The sequence below is a fragment of the Arachis duranensis genome, chromosome 4, assembly GCF_000817695.3.
Source record: "Arachis duranensis cultivar V14167 chromosome 4, aradu.V14167.gnm2.J7QH, whole genome shotgun sequence".
Lineage (NCBI taxonomy): Eukaryota > Viridiplantae > Streptophyta > Magnoliopsida > Fabales > Fabaceae > Arachis > Arachis duranensis.
Window position 1 is genome coordinate 26,364,546 of NC_029775.3, and position 22,034 is coordinate 26,386,579.

At 34.5% G+C, this 22,034-nt stretch overlaps 1 long non-coding RNA gene and 1 other non-coding gene across 4 annotated transcripts; both read left to right on the forward strand.

Annotated features, from left to right (window-relative positions):
• Positions 1 to 223: 223 nt before the first annotated feature.
• Positions 224 to 5,458, forward strand: LOC110279943 (uncharacterized). Of its 3 annotated transcripts, XR_008008455.1 has the most exons (13): positions 224 to 466; positions 534 to 686; positions 1,158 to 1,217; positions 1,297 to 2,629; positions 2,713 to 2,826; positions 3,108 to 3,523; positions 3,650 to 3,920; positions 4,001 to 4,090; positions 4,172 to 4,266; positions 4,370 to 4,448; positions 4,531 to 4,626; positions 5,079 to 5,138; positions 5,269 to 5,458. It is a non-coding gene; the product is annotated as an uncharacterized LOC110279943 (transcript). The 3 variants fall into 3 exon arrangements; XR_008008453.1 differs by lacking the exon at positions 5,079 to 5,138; XR_008008454.1 differs by lacking the exon at positions 5,269 to 5,458 and having other exon boundaries at positions 5,079 to 5,208.
• Positions 5,459 to 10,374: 4,916 nt separating this feature from the next.
• On the forward strand, positions 10,375 to 19,359 carry LOC107483846 (uncharacterized). The gene is made up of 3 exons (XR_008008524.1): positions 10,375 to 10,575; positions 10,657 to 11,537; positions 18,453 to 19,359. It is a non-coding gene; the product is annotated as an uncharacterized LOC107483846 (long non-coding RNA).
• The last annotated feature ends 2,675 nt before the right edge of the window (positions 19,360 to 22,034 follow it).

Below are 22,034 nucleotides of genomic sequence, written 5' to 3' on the forward strand. Positions count from 1 at the left end.
TTATATCACTACAAAAAAAGTGGTTAAAATGACATTTATATTATGGCAGCTTTCAAGAACCGCCATAATATTTTGATATTCTGGCGTTTTCTACTGCCGTCGTAATTATTTTTTGAATTTGTGGCGGTTTTTGTAATTATGGCGGTTTTGAACCGCAGTTATGACGTGGTTTAAAAGCAAAATTAGTAATCCTACATTTCAAAACCCTTGGTTGAAACTTGAACGTCGAATCACCACACGCGTGCCGCTGTTGCTCCTGGCCTGTGCAACGATCTCCGATCTTCTTGCGTTCTCCGACGATCTTCTCCGGTGACATCTCATCCGGCGTCGATCTCCTTCGGTGACATCTCTTACAGCGGCGATCTCCTCCGGTGACGTCTCCTCCAGCTTCCTCTCCTTATCGACCACTGTGTCTTCTCCACCAAAATCGTCAACACCTTCCTTTCCTTCCTCTGCGACGATCTAGGTCAGCTTCCTTTCCTACCTTTCCTTTCCTTTAATTTCCTTCCTCTGTGATAAGTCTCTCTTTTAAGGCTGTTTGCGAGGATTCATCGCGAGTGGAGAAGTCGGTTCCGCCATTTGCGCAGCAAGATCAACAGCAATTTGTGTTCCGCTGCTCTGCCGCCGCTGATGTTCCTCAATTTCTCTGCTCGGTGCCTTTGCCGCTGTCCCTCACTCTTCCAAAGGTCTCATTTATGTTCCGTTTCTGTTAGGAATTTTATTTTTTGTTTCTGATATTATTTTCTTCTTAGTTTTTGAATTTATTTCTGTCGACAGTGATTGATTTATTGATTTTTTTAGTATAAGGTCTCATTTCTGTTGCTGTTGGTGTTTGAATTTTGTTTTGGCTGTTAGTTTCCTCTTAGGTCTGGTATTTCTCTTAGATCTATATAAGACCTTAAGGTTTTCATCCATTTGTAACATTAAAGTGTTAGGATTCTTGATGGTAACTTACGTATAACTTAATGAATAATAAACTAAACTAGGTTGATGAATGTAAACTTACTGAAATTTGAAGTTGTAGAACAGCTTAGCAGGTAAGCAGAAAATGCTGAACAAGGTTAAATGCAAACTTTAAAATATACATATCATATACATGTTGATTTAGCCGCTACATGTAGGAAAAGGGTTGTAACTTGTTCTTGATTTAATTCTAGGTTTCAACTAATGTTTGCATTGTATAGTACATCAAAAGAAAAGACAGATTCAATTATAAGGTTAGTGAAATTTAATTGAGCTAATTTGATAATTATAATTATAATTACCTATTGTGTCAATTGCTTATCTGGATTTCAGATCAAAGGGGTTATCAAAGTTGGAGAAGCAACTGGCAGGTAACTGCTACCTCTGATAATTTGGCTCTATAAGTTGGAAAGCTTTGTTCTGCACTCCTTAGCCACTATCAATACCAAAAAAGAAAGCTAGTTAGCCACTGTGTAGTTTCCTGCAATTCACTATTTCAGCATCAAAGGTCTAAATCAAGTTAATCAACCATGTGAGATTCATTCCCCTTTTTAGACACTCCTTGTTGTAGAAACACTTCAGCAATAGAGTAGTCAAATGAGAGTGACCATCCATTTCTTCCCATTCAAGTAACAAAATCTTACATGTGCATAAAAGAAAAAGTAATATGTTTGATACTTTCCTGTTATTTTCACTAAAGTGAGAAAAAGTGAAGAATGGTTTGCAACTGAATATTATATCTGAAACTGAAGAATGAAGAATGGATAAGGTGAAAGCTTTACCTAGTGGGAATGTTGGAGCCAGTCTTGGAAGCCATGGATGTTAACAGCAAAGCACAAGTGACTGTATTGCTTGGTTGGACTTCACACAACAAGGAAAGGGATGAAATGAAACAGGCAAAGGTGGAGAAATGGACGAGATGAAAGAATAAAAATGGAGAGAGAATTTGTAACCAATTAAACAATGGTAAAGGTTTCAATTCGCTGACAATCATAAAAGCATCAATTGTGCTTCTTTGCACAAGTTCTTATTATGATTGTAGTTATGATTTTGTGCTGAGTTTTAAAATGCACAACCTTCCTGCTTATGATTAGCCAAAGGCTCGGCCTGTGCTTTCTGGTAATGCATTGAGATCTATTTAGTTATTATAATCGAGCTTGACTTTTATGTCTTAAAGAAAAGTGTAATTTTTTTTAATATATTTTTATATTAGCTAATTGTCTCTCTCTTTTTGGACAACAATGTATGAAAAGCTTTTCACTTTTGAGGGTGAAATTGGTGGTGGCAGGTTATTTCTTTCTTTGGTCTTGCCAAACCTACTTTATATAATTAGATACAATTTTTCTGATAAACTTAGATAATGGTCCTAAATTGCTCTGATAACAAAGCTAACTTCTGTTGTTATAATATTATCTGTCTCACTGTTTTTAGTGACTTTAGGGGCTTATGTTTTTAGATCTTTAGGGGCTCATGTTATTAATTAACTGTTTTATTTATGAGAAAAATGTTATTAATTACATTTTTTTCTTCTGTAAATTCAATTTTTCTTTAGGGGAGAAGGTGGAGTGATAGACTTCACCAAGCAGTTGAAGCAAAGGAAGGGCTACCAATTCAAAATGAAACAGTTACACTGGCTTCCCTTAGTTATCAGAATTTTTTTCTGCAGGTTGGAAATGTTTCATCTTCAAAAATCAGGAATTCATTTACCTAAGAAACTACCTTGACACTTTTTAATTTGTGTTTTTGCAGTTTCCTAAGCTTTGTGGTATGACTGGTACAGCAGCAACAGAAAGCACAGAATTTGAGAGCATTTACAAGCTTAAAGTTACAATCGTTCCAACAAATAAACCTATGATAAGAAAGGTTTAAATCTTGCTTGTCAATCATAGACCACTATCATGGATTTTGCAATGTGAAACATGGAGTATTGGCTTTTACTTATCAGAGTTTCGCAAGATGAAGTAGTTGTCAAGATACTGTTTTTTATATATTAAAATACCATAAAAATATTTTTGCCTTTCCTAAGACTTGAATTCAAGACCATTGGATAAGAAACCAATGTACTTACCCTCCCATGTACTGCCATTCTTCTCTTCATGTTAGCAATATATTTCTTCTCTAATGAGCCTTTATTTTCTTCTCAGGAAGAATCTAATGTAGTTTTTAGGGCAACTAGTGGGAAATGGCGAGCAGTTGGAACGGAGCCGTTGTGTTAATCTCTCCCACCTCTCCTCTTGGAGAAGCTGCCTTCCTTGTGTATCCGTGCATTTTCTTTGATCCTTCTAATTACCTGCACCGCACTGCACCACACCACAATTCATATAATATTTTATTGATAACCGTTTCTATGCACACAGATCTTGACATGCATGTTTTATGTAGGGCCCTGTTGATATACCTCTGTTTTAATACATCTTAAAGTTTTAAAGTTTTAATCTTGTGTCATTAAAGTTTAAAATGGGAGCAGGTAGTAAGAAACAAGATGCCGAGAAACCTAAAAGGGAGCGTGCTGTTGCAGCTGAGCATTGCCAATATGCAAATCCTTTTGACTCTGAAGAAGGTGGCAAATTATTTTATACTAGGAGTGTTATTTGAGTATTCGCTTTATAGAAATGCTATGGATTCCTTCACTTTATTTGTAAAAGTTGCTTAAATTTATTTGTTCTTACACTGCTTGCGGTAGCAGGATCTTTACTTGGTGATTAATACGAATGAAGGCAAGGAAGCTTCTAGATGAGAGTATAGGGAGGTTAATGAAAAGAAAAGAAAGTGGAGAGCTTGGTGGAGGGTTATTGGGAGAATTGCTGGAAGCGAAAGGAAAATACCAACTCTCTGATTCTCAGGTTTCTTATAATCTCATTGGTGTTATCCTTGCTGCACATGACACCACTGCAACTGCTCTTACTTGGCTTCTCAAATACTTGCAAGACAATCCCAATCTCTTGGAAGCTGTCACAGTAATATATATGCCAACTCTTTCTAATCCTTCAAATTTTCTCATCACCTACTCAATCCTAATTTTCAATAACTTTCACAGAAAGAACACGAAGGATTCAAGAGCAAAATAGCTCAACAAAATCGTGGACTTTCTTGGGATGATACAAGGCAGATGCCACTCACTACTTGGGTAAATTAATTAATCAATCATTGAATTTTTAATGCATTAAACCAATTTATTAATATATGTTTATGTTTTAATTTTCATTAGGTAATCCAAGAAACGTTGAGAAGTGCAAGCATACTGTCATTCACAAACTGGCAGTAGCAAGGGTACTTACAAGAGCAAGCTGATATAATTGAAAAGTATGCATCTTGTAGGCCTTGAACTTCTCTTGATATATTTGAATATGGAATTGTAGAAGTGCCTTTCATCTATAGTAAATTTCATTTTTTATTCTTGTTGCAGGAATGGAGGTGCTGTCTCTTTGAATGGGTTTGAAATTGTTCTACGACAGCTACAGAAGTTGGCACCTGAACTACATCGAGTAAGCTTAGGAGGTTATTTTTTGTGTTATTTATGGGCTTCATTTTTTTGTTATTGCTGACTTGATTTTTACATCCATCTAGGTTCACTTTCTGAGCACTTGAATAGTCTTTCTCATGATGATTATATTGCTGCTTTGGAGAATCTTCATTGCTACTTGGATTACAAGTATTTGAACTGTTAGTTCTTTTCTAGTATCTCTACTGATATTGAAATTGGACAATGAATTGTTAACTCCTCATTTGGTGACTAGTTATTTTAAAGCAAGTGATAGAGGTAAAAAGGCATAATCATTATGCCTGGTGTCCATGCTGGATGAGAGCTTTAGATCATTCTATAAAAATCAAACTATATAATCTTCCTCACACTTTGCTTCAATTCACCACCTTCACTTCAATTCTAATACACATATATTCCTTTGCAACTCCAATCTTTCTTAGTAGCCTCTCTACTTAATTAGAGATCACAAGTTTCATTATCATTTCTCAATCAACAATGAAGGTTAGTTAGAAGCTTATCCTACATTAAATAAAGTATATATGAGTATTTAGTTTATTATTAATTATTTCGTTTCATGTATGATATGTTAATATTAGTCCTAATAAAATCTTTTATTGATTTGTGTTAACAGAAAGTTGTGTTGAAGTTGGATTTACACAATGACAAAACCAAGCAAAAAGCTATGAAAACTGTCTCTGACATTTCAGATACTTAAAATAATTCTACCATCGCATCTCTTATTTTATTCAGCACATTAATAAATAACATTTAATTAATTTGTAGTAATTATTTATTTGTTTATTTTTATTTTATTTTTGCAGGGGTTGAATCAGTATCTGTGGACATGAAGGAGAAGAAAATGAGTTTAATTGGTGAAAACAACACTTATTAGATGATTTAAATACATTATTAGATATTAACATAGTTTAGGAAACTAGATGGTAGATTTGACTAATTAGTTTTTATTGCAATATTTGTATTTTAGTAAGTTTAGTAAGACAAGGTTTTGTATAAGAGTTATTACTTTTGATTTTTAATAATAAAAAATTATATATTATATTAATATTTTATTTGAATTATATAATATTTCATTTATGGATTATGATTTTTTGCTATTGTGAAATTTTAATCACAAAATTATTTAATTAACGCGATAAATATGATGGTAAAAATTATTTTTTTAAACGATAAAAAATGTCACTGTCAAGGTAAAACGGCGGTTCAAAAATGCCATTTTAACCAACAAAAATAGTACTATCAGGATAAAAATGGCGGTTCAAAAATGCCGTTTTAACCAACCAAAACGCCACTCTGTCAGGGTAATAATGGCGGTTCAAACCGCCGTTTTAACCTATCCAAAAACGCCATTTTAACTTTGGAAATAACGGCGGTTTGAACCGCCGTTTTAACCAACCAAAATGCCACTATGTCAGGGTAATAATGACGGTTCAAACCGCCATTTTAACCTATCCGAAAACCGCCATTTTAACTACGGAAATAACGGCGGTTTGAACCGCCATTTTAACCTATTCAAAAACCGTCGTTTTAACCCAGGGAATTGTGGCGGTTTTCAGAAAACCACCGTAATAACCAGAATGGCGCCCAGAATTACGTCGTTTTACAAAATCGCCATTCTTGGTAATAATGGCGGTTCAAACCGCCGAAATACCCAAAAAAACCGCCATTTTAACCAGATTTTTTTGTAGTGTATCTTTGTAGGGACAAACATTATGTTTTTGTGAAGTTTTTATTATTTCCATTAATTCTTAACTTCTTGATGTAATACCCTTGTTGCTATTCAATCTTAAATTAAATAATTAAATTATTATTTAATAATTTTTAAAAGTATTTTTATTGTCTTAGATATCAGGTCATATTAAATTTAGATTCGAATATTTAACACTTTTAAATAAATAAATAAATAAGTTATTTTAATTACGAACAATAAAATCGGTTTTCACAATAAATCCAATAAATTTAAAAAAAATATTTTTAATTATATAAAAAATTAAGAAGTAAATTAATTTTTTTAGTAATTAGGAAGAACAAATAGTAACCCAAGATTAGTTAAAAGAAGTTTTAAGTCAAATTCAAGTTTAGTATAGTACCATCTATAAAATTTCCTAGGTTCAAAAATGTGGATTATTCTTGTGTTATATGCAGGCATACTTTATTTTACCAGCGGGTACAGTAACTATGAAAATGGCTCCTTCTTTAGTTAGATTATATGAACAAATGTCTGAACTAAAATATGATATTGCTATGGAACCTGTATAATTATAAGGAGTATGTTGAGTTAATACTCAAATTGGTCCCTGAAATTTGACTTCCAACTCAATTTAGTCCTTCAGATTTCAATTTACTCTAATTGTACCTTGAAATTTTGACTCGAGCCTCAAATTGGCCCTTCCGACATTTTCCGTCACCGAAAAACTGAGCTGCCAATTTTCGTTGACACCTGGCACCCTTTCAGTTAGATGACATGGCAAAATTTTTGAAGGCATCAATCTAATCCCAAAAAATTTTAAATAAATTCTAGAAGTCCCAATTTCCCCAAATCACAAGAGTGTCTCGAAGAATTGAGAAGAATGTTGGGAAACAACAACCAAGACTCAGGTAGAAAAACAATAATAGTTAAAAACAACACAAACTTCAATAAACTGAAAATAGTAAAAAAAGATTACTGACAATTCAGTTGGGGCTTAGTTCTAATATATTAAACAACTTAGTCAATTAAAAGTGTTTCACCTATCAAAAAAACATGAATATTTTGTTAAAGGTATTTGATTTAATTTCAATTTGTCTCATGCAATCTTTAATCATGAAACATGAAACAATAAAGCAAGTAAAGTCAACAATATTTAAATACAATTACAACTTTGCTAATCAAAAGTAAACTCAACTCTGGATCAAGTATCAAACTATTATGCCATACAACACTACGTAACATTGTCAATACTTTACAAAATCTAATGAAATAAGTACAATCCCTTTTACTTTATCAATGGCCAGAATGAATAGGGACTAGTTCACCAGGGATCTTTAACCATAATAATAATAATAATAATAATAATAATAATAATAATAATAATAATAATAATAATAATAATAATAAAACAGGAAACCTTTAACAAAACATACCAGCTTCATCTGCGTTTTAATTATTGTTAAAACTAATGAGCATTATTATCAATCCTCAAGTGGAAAAGTAAATAACAGAAACTCATTGTCCTATCTAAAAAAAATAGAATAACGTGTATGCTGTACTACTCACTGCAAAAAATTTGCACAATAATTATGTATGGGACAACAATATAATGTTCATATCTTAACAAGAACAAGTAATTTGTAATGAATCTCGTAAAAACTTATTAACAAAGTACAAAAAAGTAAACTATCACATACATTATCGAAAACATTAAGCATTTAAAAATATGCTTTTTGCAGTTTAACAAGTGCCGTGTAAAAATACTCATGCAGCAAATTTAAGGGAATGATTCTTGAGAAATAAAATAGACTCCACTTTAATCACTAAGTCATTCCTTTCCTTAAAGATTTCAACTAGTAATCACACTTTTAAAGTTTATGTAGTAGGATTTTTTTTTATCAAAATTATATTATTGTTATGATCATTACATAATACAGTACTCCCTTTCCACTATATCGGTACTCTTGTAAATAATAGTACAAGCAGGAACAAAAAAACACATGAAAGTAAAAAAATCACTTAATTTTAGATGTATAATAAAACACTCATGGTGGTCATTGATGCAGACAATGCACAAAAAATTCTTTATTTTTACAAGAAATTACCCAATTAACAATTAAATTAAAATAGGATATGAAGGAGTAAAATTATTATTTTAAAAGTGGAATATGAAGAACTGAACAACTCAGTTGATCACAGTCACACACATTCAAAAAAATAAATCCTAACAAACAAAAACTCTATCATCATCAACAACCATAATCAACCATATTCTCCCAAAATCTCACTGATGAAGTAGACTAAAAAAATGAAAAATAACTCACAACCAACATTTTGAGAAAACAGAGCATGGTACTTGAGAGCAGCATTTTTGTTACTAACCTGTTTTCCAAAAGAGGACTCCTAATTAATTAATCTTCACAATGGGGAGCGAAAAACAACTAAGAAAAGCTTCAACCTTCCTTTACAGCGACACCCATTAAAGCTTCTCTGATGGGAATGTATACGATGGGAAGAGAAGTAAGAGAAAGGCTCAATTGTGTTTCACTTTTGAAGTGGTTAGTGTTTGGATTTCATTTAACCCCTTTTCTCATGTAAACGACGTCGTTTTTAAGGATTTCGGCGCCAACAGTAAAACGGCGTCGTTTTAAGACTGCCAGATATCATTTAAAATTGCCAGGTCAGCTCTCCGGTGACGGAAAACGACATAAGGGCCAATTTGAGTCGCGGGTCAAAATTTCAGGATACAATTATAGTCAATTGAAACCTTGAGGGCTAAATTGAGCCGGGGCTCAAATTTCAGGGGCCAATTTAAGTATTAACTCGGGGTATGTTCAGTACCGATTCTTATAATACTGTTCGAGAAGTTGATAAGCTAATTCCCGTGAATGTCTATTGCAAGACCCAAGACTTTTGAAAAGTTCTATTTTGAATCAATCTCAAATTATATATTTATTTATGGTTTTAATTTCAGAAATTATTTTTATTAAAAATAATTAAAGGCAATTAATTAGACTTGAAATAAATTAAGGTTTTTATCCAAACTCTGTACCTATAGATTATTTTTCTATTTATGATTTAAAGTTCTGAAAATTCGAAACATAATGAGGTTTGGCTATTTAAATTAGAATTTTGTCTAATTTTATAATTATTGAATTATTTTCTATATTTAAATTATAAAAAATTGGTAGTTATGAAATAATAAGAATTTTATATTATTTGATTTTAGATAATTTAATTTATATCATTTAATACTTTAAGTTAAAGATAAAGAGAAATCAATTATATTAACATAGATTTTCAATTAGAGTAATTTATGATAATCAATTAGTACTTTTATACCACAAATAATATTTTAAGGTAATTTTAGAGATTAAATTAGTTTTTAAATATTAATACTTTATACTCCAATTTTATTAAAATTACCAAACTATCCCTATACCTAATTTTTACCAAAACCCTAATTTTATTACATTTTCTCCTTTTTCCTCCTTGTCTCTGCACCGCCAATGCCATACCCTTTCCCATACCCTCCTTGTCCAGATGCACCCTTTCTTTAGCTTTAGTAAATTAGGAAAAAGAAAAGAAGAAAGAAAGAAAGGGAGAAAAGAAACAGGGAGAGCAGAGGAGGGCGGAGAAGATGACCGTGCCGGCACGGTGGGTGTCACTGCCAGGACCGCTGTAGCTTCGCGTCGCCGTTTGCGCCAGCGCCGAGGAGACCGCGCGGGTAGGAGAGAGAGCGAGATCTGAGGCCGAGTTGAGGTCCAACCACCGCGTCGGAGACCTTTTCGTGTCGCCAGCGTCGCAATCACCGTGAAACCCGTCGTCGCCGCTGCTGTACCCACGTCGCCGTCGTTCTCATCATGGAGTCGGTTGCCATCACTTATGGCGGAGCCAGAGAGAGAAAGAGAGAGCGAGCTCGGGAGCCGAGGAGAGAAAGGAGAGACCCGCGCCAGCCACCACCACTTCTGCCGCTCGAAACCCTGCTGCCGCCGCCAGGGAACGCACTGTTGGGAAGGGTTTTAAAGTTTGGTTTATGTTCTTTTGGGTTCCGGGAACTTTTATCGTCACTGCATGTTTATTTCAGTCGTCCGCCGCCGCTGCTTGTTATTCTGAACTATTGCACCGTTGTTGCCGCCGTTCTGGTCACCGGGTGTAGCATGGGTGACCACCGGAACCACCATCGGAGTTACCGTTATTTCAGTTCAGCCGTTCGTCCTTGCTTGGGTAAGCGATGCATTCTGAAACCTTTAAATTAGCATTTCTGTTTTAAGTTGTTTGAGGATTTGAGGTCTTGGTGTCATAGGATGGAGTTACGGGTCTTGATAGCTGAGTTTTATGGCTGTTGCATACAGCATCAAGGTGCTACGTCATCACCGGAGCTGCTGTTGCTCCGTTTTCTCGATTATTCGTAAGCCCAGTAAGTCGTTCCTTGTTCCAAACTCTTTTAGTTACTTTTCTGTTATAGATTATTAAGTTTTACGCGACATTAATGTTTTAGGATTGAGCTAAGGCTGTGTTTAGAGGCTGTGGCTGCCACGGGGACGGTCGGTATTGATGCTGTTGCTGTGGGATAAGAATAGAAATGCAGTTTGTCGCGTAGTTGAAACGCGAACGAGGTAGGGGTTTTTCTTAAATTCTATTTTATATTACAGAGTTGTTATAAATAGATATTGACGTAGAGAGATATACCTTTGTGATTATATTTGTCTTGTGAATGTGATGGTTTGTTGGACTGAATTATTGGTTGCTTGATTGCTTGAGTGAAGTACGATTGTTGATAAAAAATGGGTTTGAAAAGTTATTTACTTAATTATTATGAAAAGTGGTTTTTCTTGGTTTGGAGTTAAAGTGGTTTGATTTTGAGTCGGTCTGATTTTATAAATGATTTAATACTTGAGCTGGTTTGATTTTAAAAAGAGTTTTATTATTGGAATTGGTCTGATTTGAGAATAATTTGATATTGGAGCTGGTTCAACTCTGGAAAATGTTTGAAATTCGGAAATGGTTGAGAAAATGTTTGAGAAATGTTTGGGTGGGACCCGAAAAGGGTGGCAGTGTCCGAGTTTTAGAGGAGATGCTGCCGAAATTTTATAAAATTGAAAGTTTTGCCTAAAGTGATGATTTAAAAAGATTTAGTTTTTGAACGTTATATGTTTTAAGATTGATTTATTTAGAAAAGAAATAATTATGCTTTGAATTGAGATTGTTGATTAACGGAAAGAATGATGATGAGGATTGATTTGAAATATGATTTTTGAATGAATTTGGAAATGGGATATGGATTGATGAATGTGATGATATTGAAAATGGCTTAGATGTTGATGAATGATGAATGAATTATTTATATGGCTTATGAATTTGAAATATCTGAGATACGAGGTTCCCTGGATTAAGTGCCGTGGCTTGCCACCACATGTACCAGGTTGAAAACTCGATATTCTGTTGACCCTACGACGTAAGTGTGACCGGGCACTATATAAATTCCCGGGAATGATACCCCCATTGAGTAATATTGATTATTTGAGAAAAAGCTATGCATAGACTCTTGGGGATGCACGTCGAGGGACGGTCTAAGGATAATTCAGACTTGTCGGGTTGGCTGGATAACCGACAGATGAGCCTCATCAGCCATAGGACAGGCATGCATCATATGCATTTGTATGCTTTGCTTGGGTTTGAACTTGTTTTGGTTTGCCTAAATTATAAACTGTTCTTAACTGCTACTTGAACTATTTGCTGTAACTGCTACCTACTTGTGCTTTCCTTGTCTGTCTTGTCTGTGTTTGTTCTGGTGTGTGCTACATTTGAGAATGAACTTGGATGCTGAATTAATGATTGTGTTGTTTGATTGCGTGGTTGATTTCTGAATGAGATTTTCTTATAAGAAATGAAAGATTTTGGATTTCTGAAAGATTAAACATTGTTTCTTTGAAAAGGGTTTTGAACGATTTCATATTGGTTTTGAAAGATTCATAAGGCAATGATAATCACTGAGTTTGAAAACAATTTCTTATTAAATATCTTCTTATAACAACTTTGAAACTCCGTGGTGAGACCGTGTGGTTAGGTTCTCACCCCCTACAGCTTTACCTTTTCAGGAACCGGATGAAGAAGCATTAAGAAGAGATATACTGTGTTTGGTTTATAAGATGTTGTATTAATTAGATGATTTTCTTCCCTCGTCTTTGTTATTACGAGTTTGTAAGAGGGATAGGAATTGTATGTTTTATATGTATATTATATTATGAGTTATTATCTAAGGAGTCTTGTAAATGAATCTATGCCTGTTTGTATTTTTCTTAAGATAAAGTGTTTGGTTTTGGTTTTTCTAAGAAATCAGTGATACAGTGTTGAGTCACAGGCTCCTATTTTAGTATTTAGTATGTAAAGTAGTTGTAATACTTCTTGCTATCAGAGTAGCGTAGCCGGAAGCGTGACTTCTGATAGTGAGGGTATTATATTATGGTATCAGAGCAGTTCATCCTGATTAGAGCCTTGGGAATGGACTAACTATGCTTCATTGCATTCTTTGAGGGTCTGTCATGTTGTAGGTCTTGTCCAAGTAACAAGAATTAGAATTTTATGCACATGATTGCCTATTAATTAACACTGTTAGCTTGTCGTTGCATATCTGTTGATATTAAGTCTGGCCAACTTAATGTTGATGGTTATGTGAATCGGGAAGTTAATAGGTTATTATGGGTGAATTGAAATTGATAAGTAATAGGTAACACTTATCACCCTGCTTGCAGACGTTAGGAATTAATTCTCGAGGATATTCTTTTATATGTCTCGAAAATTTTACTGATAACTTGTAACTTGTTCTTTCATAGTGTGCCTTGAAATCCTTATTTGAGATTTCTTTCTAAAAAGTAGTTTGATTATTTCTCAATTTTACCTCTTGTTGAAATGCATTCTCATTTAATCTTAACTCCTTATGTTTACTTAAATTCTTTGGAGGATTTGTTTGTCTTTCCAAACTCTTTTTGATTCATGTAGTCTTTTATGTAAATCTGAAATTGTTTAAATTTTAACTTAATCCTTTCCTTTCTTACTTGATTGTACCTATGATTCATGTAGTCTTTTATGTAAATCTGAAATTGTTTAAATTTTAACTTAATCCTTTCCTTTCTTACTTGATTGTACCTATGATCATTCTTTAAATTTGATAAAAATATTTTGAATTTTGCATGTCTTTGTTCATATGTATTTTTTAAATCATATCTCAAAATTTTCTTTTTAAACAAAATTTGAAATTTCTTTCAATTTTATTGTGATTTCAATATGTACTCCTAATTGACTAAATGCTTGAATATCTTTTGAGATTTCTGAGGAACTACTTTTGATCCTTAGTCCAATTAAACTCCATCTTTTAAAATTTCATATATTTTGTCTTTACCTTAGAAATAATTTTGACGAAAAACAACTTGATTTCCTACCAACCTCGCGTTGTTTTTATGTAAATTTTTAATTGATTATGTAAGGTACTTTTCAAGATTGTTGAGAAAACATTTCATCCTTAGCTTAGCTTATTTTCATTTCACAAATCTTGCATAATTTAGTTCGACTTGAATTTGTTTTAACATGACACAACATTTATGTTTTTGATAATTTTCTGGAATTTTGTAAAGCAATTGCCCTGTTTTCCTCTATAGTTTCTATTGGAGTTTTTGAAATCAAAATTCTTTCCTATTTACATTTTGATTCTTCCTTCCGGCATATTTCATGACTTTTGATCATTCTTATTTGTTGGTGATTTGGACCATTCCTTCATATTCTTGTAAACCTTGTGCTCCTCTGATATGGTTTTAGTTTATTTTGATCTAATTTATTACTACCCTGTTCTTGTACCTTTTAGAATTCCTAAATTAAATATTTCTTATTATGAAGCGAAATGACTCTTTCCAAAACGTTTTCTCGTGCCTGTACATCATTGCTTATTTGCAATCTTACACCTCCTTCTAAATTTATGAGAAACATAATTTTGTCGCTTATTCTTCTCTTCCTGTGAATGGTATCTCTTTGAATGTACTTGTACTTATCTCAGTGTCACACGTAGTCCTTAGAGGTGAAAATCGATGTGTTAGCTTTTTAGGGGATGATTGATAGAAGAGAAAGTTTAAGTTTTCAGTAGCTTGATTGAAAGCTTGTTCGATATCTTATGTCTAGTTAATCTTGTTTGAACTCCCTTGATCTAAGATCCTTTTTTATATGGCCTGATTTCTTTTTAAGTACGTCTTAATAATCTTGAATGTTCTTATGTGACGGCAATTTCGTTTTGATATTAACTTTTAAAGCAAGTTTTGGATTCTCTTCTTAAGAAAGTTAAATCAATTTCTCTCGCTTAAATTGCATCCATAGCTATTCTTTAAATTGACAAAGTTATTTTGAGGTCGGCATGCACTGTTTTAAATAAAGTTTTGAAACCGACTTATAAGCAAATTTGTACTTCGGAATTTTTTTTAAATAAAGTTTAACTTCTTCCTCTTCCATATTTGCTATAATTTTTATACACGCTCGATTGAATATAAACCTTGAGAATTTTTAAACAAACGTTTGATTTTCTTATAACCTTGCCACGATTTCACTATATACTTTTATTTGACTAAATACCTAAATATCTATTAAGACTTTTGGAAAATTATTTTGGCCTTAACCCAATTGACTTTTTCTTTTCAAACCTCACTTATTTTGTGTAAATTATTTTAACAAAAGGCAATTTGATTACCTTTCGAGTTTTATGTCTACTTTTGGTTAAGTGGTGAACCTAACTATTTTTCTCAAATATTTGAGGGAATATTTTTGTTTTAGCCAAATCGGTGTTCATTTTCTTTTGAAACTCTACATAATCTATTTCAACATGGAATTATATTAACATAATGCCACAAATATACTTTTGTTAATTCTTTTACAAAGTGTTTGATGCGCACTTCTTTAAAAAACGTGAAATAGTTTTTTGAAATGTTTTTTCATTCTCTATGAGAAATTCATTCGAAAGTATTCTTAATTCTATTCGAGACTTATGAGCCTTGTCTTTGATCTTAGACATTCTTTTTCTGTAAACCTCATTCCTTGACTCGACTTAATTTTTCTTCAAACTACTGTACTACTTTTTCTTGTTATTCCTATCGGGTTTTGTTGATTCGAGAATCATTATTGAGATTGCCAAACTAATTTTCCGTCTGATACTCTTCATTCCTTATGTATTCCTGATTACTTGTGGTTTCAAGAATCCTCTCAAGCCCTGGCGAATTTTGTCGCTTATCTTTTTCCAAGGTCTTGTTTTCTTTGAAATAAATTCGAGAATCGCCTTAGAATCACGTACGCCTTTTAGGGGTAGCAAATGAAACATTAAGATGCTATTCGTAAACGTAAAAGATGGGTTAGTAGGTGTGCAACGTTATGATGAGTATAGCAGTTCGTACCTCATAAGAGTTTGCGGATGTTAGGATTCTGACGTGTTATGAAATTGTGTAATGACTGATGGAGTTGGGAAGTTGAAGTTCTGAAATGGGTAAGAGATTTGTGAGAGAGCCTTATATCTGTTGCTTTATACCAGCCTGCTTTGTAACCCTTTTGCTACACTAGCCACCGTTTGTTTTGTGAATTCCTATCTTAATTTGCACCCTATTTTGTACCTCCAATCTTTTGTCAAGTTTTGAATATTTATATATGCATACTAAGATTTCATACTTTTCTATAAAGTGTTTAAAAAGTAGAGTACAAAGACTATGTATTACCTTATTTATTACTTTAATTTTCGAGGACAAAAATTTTTATAAGGTAGGTAGGATGTAAGACCCAAGACTTTTGAAAAGTTCTATTTTGAATCAATCTCAAATTATATATTTATTTATGGTTTTAATTTCAGAAATTATTTTTATTGAAAATAATTAAAGGCAATTAATTAGACTTGAAATAAATTAAGGTTTTTATCCAAACTCTGTACCTATAGATTATTTTCCCATTTATGATTTAAAGTTCTGGAAATTCGAAAAATAATGAGGTTTGACTATTTAAATTAGAATTTTGTCTAATTTTATAATTATTGAATTATTTTTTATATTTAAATTATAAAATTGGTAGTTATGAAATAATAAGAATTTTATATGATTTGATTTTAGATAATTTAATTTATATCATTTAATACTTTAAGTTAAAGATAAAGAGAAATCAATTATATTACCATAGATTTTCAATTAGAGTAATTTATTGATAATCAATTAGTACTTTTATACCACAAATAATATTTTAAAGTAATTTTAGAGATTAAATTAGTTTTTAAATATTAATACTTTATACTCCAATTTTATTAAAATTACCAAACTATCCCTATACCTAATTTTTACCAAAACCCTAATTTTATTACATTTTCTCCTTTTTCCTCCTTGTCTCTGCACCGCCAATGCCATACCCTTTCCCATACCCTCCTTGTCCAGATGCACCCTTTCTTTAGCTTTAGTAAATTAGGAAAAAGAAAAGAAGAAAGAAAGAAAGGGAGAAAAGAAACAGGGAGAGCAGAGGAGGGCGGAGAAGATGACCGCACCGGCACGGTGGGTGTCACTGCCACCGTCGCCGTCGCTGCTGATAGAGGAGAGAGGAGATCTGAGAGAGGAGAGTACCGCGAGGGGAGCCGCCGCACCGTTTAGGACCACCGTAGCGTCGCGTCGCCATTTGCGCCAGCGCCGAGGAGACCGTGCGGGGAGGAGAAAGAGCGAGATCTGAGGCCGAGCTGAGGTCCAACCACCGCGTCGGAGACCTTTTCGTGTCGCCAGCGTCGCAATCACCATGAAACCCGTCGTCGCCGCTGCTGTACCCACGTCGCCGTCGTTCTCATCATGGAGTCGGTTGCCATCACTTATGGCGGAGCCAGAGAGAGAAAGAGAGAGCGAGCTCGGGAGCCGAGGAGAGAAAGGAGAGACCCGCGCCAGCCACCACCACTTCTGTCGCTCGAAACCCTGCTGCCGCCGCCGGGGAACGCACTGTTGGGAAGGGTTTTAAAGTTTGGTTTATGTTCTTTTGGGTTCCGGAAACTTTTATCGTCACTGCATGTTTATTTCAGTCGTTCGCCGCCGCTGCTTGTTATTCTGAACTGCTGCACCGTTGTTGCCGCCGTTCTGGTCACCGGGTGTGGCATGGGTGATCACCGGAACCACCATCGGAGTTACCGTTATTTCAGTTCAGCCGTTCGTCCTTGTTTCGGTAAGCGATGCATTCTGAAACCTTTAAATTAGCCTTTCTGTTTTAAGTTGTTTGAGGATCTGAGGTCTTGGTGTCATAGGATGGAGTTACGGGTCTTGATAGCTGAGTTTTATGGCTGTTGCATACAGCATCAAGGTGCTACGTCATCACCGGAGCTGCTGTTGCTCCGTTTTCTCGATTATTCGTAAGCCCAGTAAGTCGTTCCTTGTTCCAAATTCTTTTAGTTACTTTTCTGTTATAGATTATTAAGTTTTACACGACATTAACATTTTAGGATTGAGCTAAGGCTGTGTTTAGAGGCTGTGGCTGCCGCGGGGACGGTCGGTATTGATGCTGTTGCTGTGGGATAAGAATAGAAATGCAGTTTGTCACATAGTTGAATCGCTAACGAGGTAGGGGTTTTTCTTAAATTCTATTTTATATTACAGAGTTGTTATAAATAGATATTGACGCAGAGAGATATACCTTTGTGATTATATTTGTCTTGTGAATGTGATGGTTTGTTAGAATGAATTATTGGTTGCTTGATTGCTTGAGTGAAGTACGGTTGTTGATAAGAAATGGGTTTGAAAAGTTATTTACTTAATTATTATGAAAAGTGGTTTTTCTTGGTTTGGAGTTAAAGTGGTTTGATTTTGAGTCGGTCTGATTTTATAAATGATTTAATACTTGAGCTGGTTTGATTTTAAAAAGAGTTTTATTATTGGAATTGGTCTGATTTGAGAATAATTTGATATTGGATCTGGTTCAACTCTGGAAAATGTTTGAAATTCGGAAATGGTTGAGAAAATGTTTGAGAAATGTTTGGGTGGGACCCGAAAAGGGTGGCAGTGTCCGAGTTTTAGAGAAGATGCTGTCGAAATTTTATAAAATTGAAAGTTTTGCCTAAAGTGATGATTTAAAAAGATTTAGTTTTTGAACGTTATATGTTTTAAGATTGATTTATTTAGAAAAGAAAGAATTATGCTTTGAATTGAGATTGTTGATTAACGGAAAGAAGAATGATAATGATGTTGAGAATGACTTAGACATTGATGAATGTTGAATGAATTATTTATATGGCTTATGAATTTGAAATATCTGAGATACGAGGTTCCCTGGATTAAGTGCCGTGGCTTGCCACCACGTGTACCAGGTTGAAAACTCGATATTCTGTTGACCCTACGACGTAAGTGTGACCGGGCACTATATAAATTCCCGGGAATGATACCGCCATTGAGTAATATTGATTATTTGAGAAAAAGCTATGCATAGACTCTTGGGGATGCACGTCGGGAGACGGTCTAAGGACAATTCAGACTTGTCGGGTTGGCTGGATAACCGACAGATGAGCCTCATCAGCCATAGGACAGGCATGCATCATATGCATTTGTATGCTTTGCTTGGGTTTGAACTTGTTTTGGTTTGCCTAATTGCTAAACTGTTCTTAACTACTACTTGAACTATTTGCTGTAACTGCTACCTACTTGTGCTTTCCTTGTCTGTCTTGCCTGTGTTTGTTCTGGTGTGCTACATCTGAGAATGAACTTGGATGCTGAATTAATGATTGTGTTGTTTGATTGCGTGGTTGATTTCTGAATGAGATTTTCCTATAAGAAATGAAAGATTTTGGATTTCTGAAAGATTAAACATTGTTTCTTTGGAAAGGGTTTTGAACGATTTCCTATTGGTTTTAAAAGATTCATAAGGCAATGATAATCACTGAGTTTGAAAACAGTTTCTTATTAAATATCTTCTTATAACAACTTTGAAACTCTGTGGTGAGACCGTGTTGTTAGGTTCTCACCCCCTACAGCTTTACCTTTTCAGGATCCGGAGGAAGAAGCATTAAGAAGAGATATACTGTGTTTGGTTTATAAGATATTGTATTAATTAGATTATTTTCTTCCCTCGTCTTTGTTATTACGAGTTTGTAAGAGGGATAGGAATTGTATGTTTTATATGTATATTATATTATGAGTTATTATCTAAGGAGTCTTGTAAATGAATCTATGCCTGTTTGTATTTTTCTTAAGATAAAGTGTTTGGTTTCGGTTTTCCTAAGAAATCAGTGATACAGTGTTGAGTCACAGGCTCCTATTTTAGTATTTAGTATGTAAAGTAGTTGTAATACTTCTTGCTATCAGAGTAGCGCAGCCGAAAGCGTGACTTCTGATAGTGAGGGTGTTATATCTATTTGTCAGGCTGTCCACTAGTGCACGAAATTGCAATCACACTTTTGCAATTCCGCACAACTAACCAGCAAGTGCACTGGGTCGTCCAAGTAATACCTTACGTGAGTAAGGGTCGATCCCACGGAGATTGTCGGCTTGAAGCAAGCTATGGTTATCTTGTAACTCTTAGTCAGGATATCAATAATTATCAGGGTTGATTGATGCTCTGTCATAGCACGGCTAATCATCTGTCGGTTCTCAATCAGGTTGGAATAGAATCCAGTGATTCTTTTGCGCCTGTCACTAACGCCCAGCCTTCAGGAGTTTGAAGCTCGTCACAGTCATTCAATCCTTGAATCCTACTCAGAATACCACAGACAAGGTTTAGAGACTCATGCCGTAGAAAATACACTGAGAAACGTGTAATGAGACTCATGCCGTAGAAAATACACTGAGAAACGTGTAATGTGTCATGAGGTACAGATACAATGTCAAAAGATCCTATTAATAGTGAACTAGTAACCTAGGGTATACAGAAATGAGTAAATGACGTAAAAATCCACTTCTGGGTCCACTTAGTGTGTGCTTGGGCTGAGCATTGAAGCTTTCATGTGTAGAGACTTTTTCTGGAGTTAAGCGCCAGCTTTTATGCCAGTTTGGGCGTTTAACTCCAATTTTTATGCCAGTTCCAGCGTTAAACGCTGGGAATTCTAAAGCTGATTTGCAACGCCGGTTTGGGCCATCAAATCTAAGGCAAAGTATGGACTATTATACATTGCTGGAAAGCCCAGGATGTCTACTTTCCAACGCCGTTGAGAGCGCGCCAATAAGGCTTCTGTAGCTCCAGAAAATCCACTTCGAGTGCAGGAAGGTCAGAATCCAACAGCATCTGCAGTCCTTTTCAGCCTCTGAATCAGATTTTTGCTCAGAACCCTCAATTTCAGCCAGAAAATACCTGAAATCACAGAAAAACACACAAGCTCATAGTAAAGTCTAGAAAAGTTAATTTTAACTAAAAACTAATAAAAGTATACTAAAAACATACTAAAAACAATGCCAAAAAGCGAAATATAAATTATCCGCTCATCACAACACCAAACTTAAATTGTTGCTTGTCCCCAAGCAACTGAAAATCAAAGTAGGATAAAAAGAAGAGAATATAATATAGGCTCCAAAATATCAAGGAAACTTAGCTCCAATTAGATGAGCGGGACTAGTAGCTTTTTGCTTCCGAACAGTTTTGGCATCTCACTTTATCCTTTGAAGTTCAGAATGATTGGCATCTGTAGGAACTCAGAACTCAGATAGTGTTATTGATTCTCCTAGTTAAGTATAATGATTCTTGAACATAGCTAGTGAATGAGTCTTGGCTGTGGCCCAAAGCACTCTGTCTTCCAGTATTACCACCGGATACATACATGCCACAGACACATACTTGGGTGAACCTTTTCAGATTATGAACCAGCTTTGCTAGAGTCCCCAATTAGAGGTGTCCAGGGTTCTTAAGCACACTCTTTTTGCCTTGGATCACAACTTTATTTCTTTCTTTTTCTTCTATTTCTTCTCTCTTCTTCGTTTTTTTAATCACTGCTTTTTCTTGCTTCAAGAATCAATCTGATGATTTTTCAGATCCTCAATAACAGTTCTCTTTTTCCTCATTCTTTCAAGAGCCAACAATTTTAACATTCTCAGAACAACAAATTCAAAAGACATATGCACTGTTCAAGCATTCATTCAGAAAACAAAAAGTATTGTCACCACATCAAACTAATTCAACTAGTTTCAAAGATAAATTCGAAATCCTGTACTTCTTGTTCTTTTGTGATTAAAACACTTTTCATTTAAGAGAGGTGATGGATTCATAGGACATTCATAGCTTTAAGACATGAATTTTAAATTTTATTAATTATGAATTAAGAACAAGACTCAAAAATAGATATAAGATGAGACTAGTAAGAAATAGAAAACAAAAAAATTAAATAGGCTCCTAATGATAGAGGTTTTCACAGAGTTAGGACTCAACAACCTTGATTTTGAGAAGTGGATGCTCCCTCAAATTGACGGGAGAATTTTTGGCGTTTCAATTCTTGAAGTTCACGCCCTTGCTTCTCTTGTTCCTTCAGCAATTTGCAAAGCATGCAGTTCTGATTCTGCTGTTCTTCCTTAAGTTGCTCCATAGTTTCTTGCAACTTGGTGATAGATGCTTCTAGGCTGGCCCAGTAGTCAATTTCAGGAAATTCAGGGAGAAACTCCTGCGCCCTCTTTTTGATAGAGTTGTCTTGCATTTGTCCTTCCATTGACTTCTTGGTGATTGGATGTTCAATGGGTATGAATTCATCTACTCCCATCTTTACCCCAGCCTCTTTACAGAGCAAGGAGATCAAGCTTGGGTAACCCAGTTTGGCTTTAGTGGAATTCTTATTTGCAATTGTGTAGATCTCACAAGCAATCAGATGATGAACCTCCACTTCTTTTACAAGCATAATGCAATGAATCATCACTGCTCTCTTGATAGTGACCT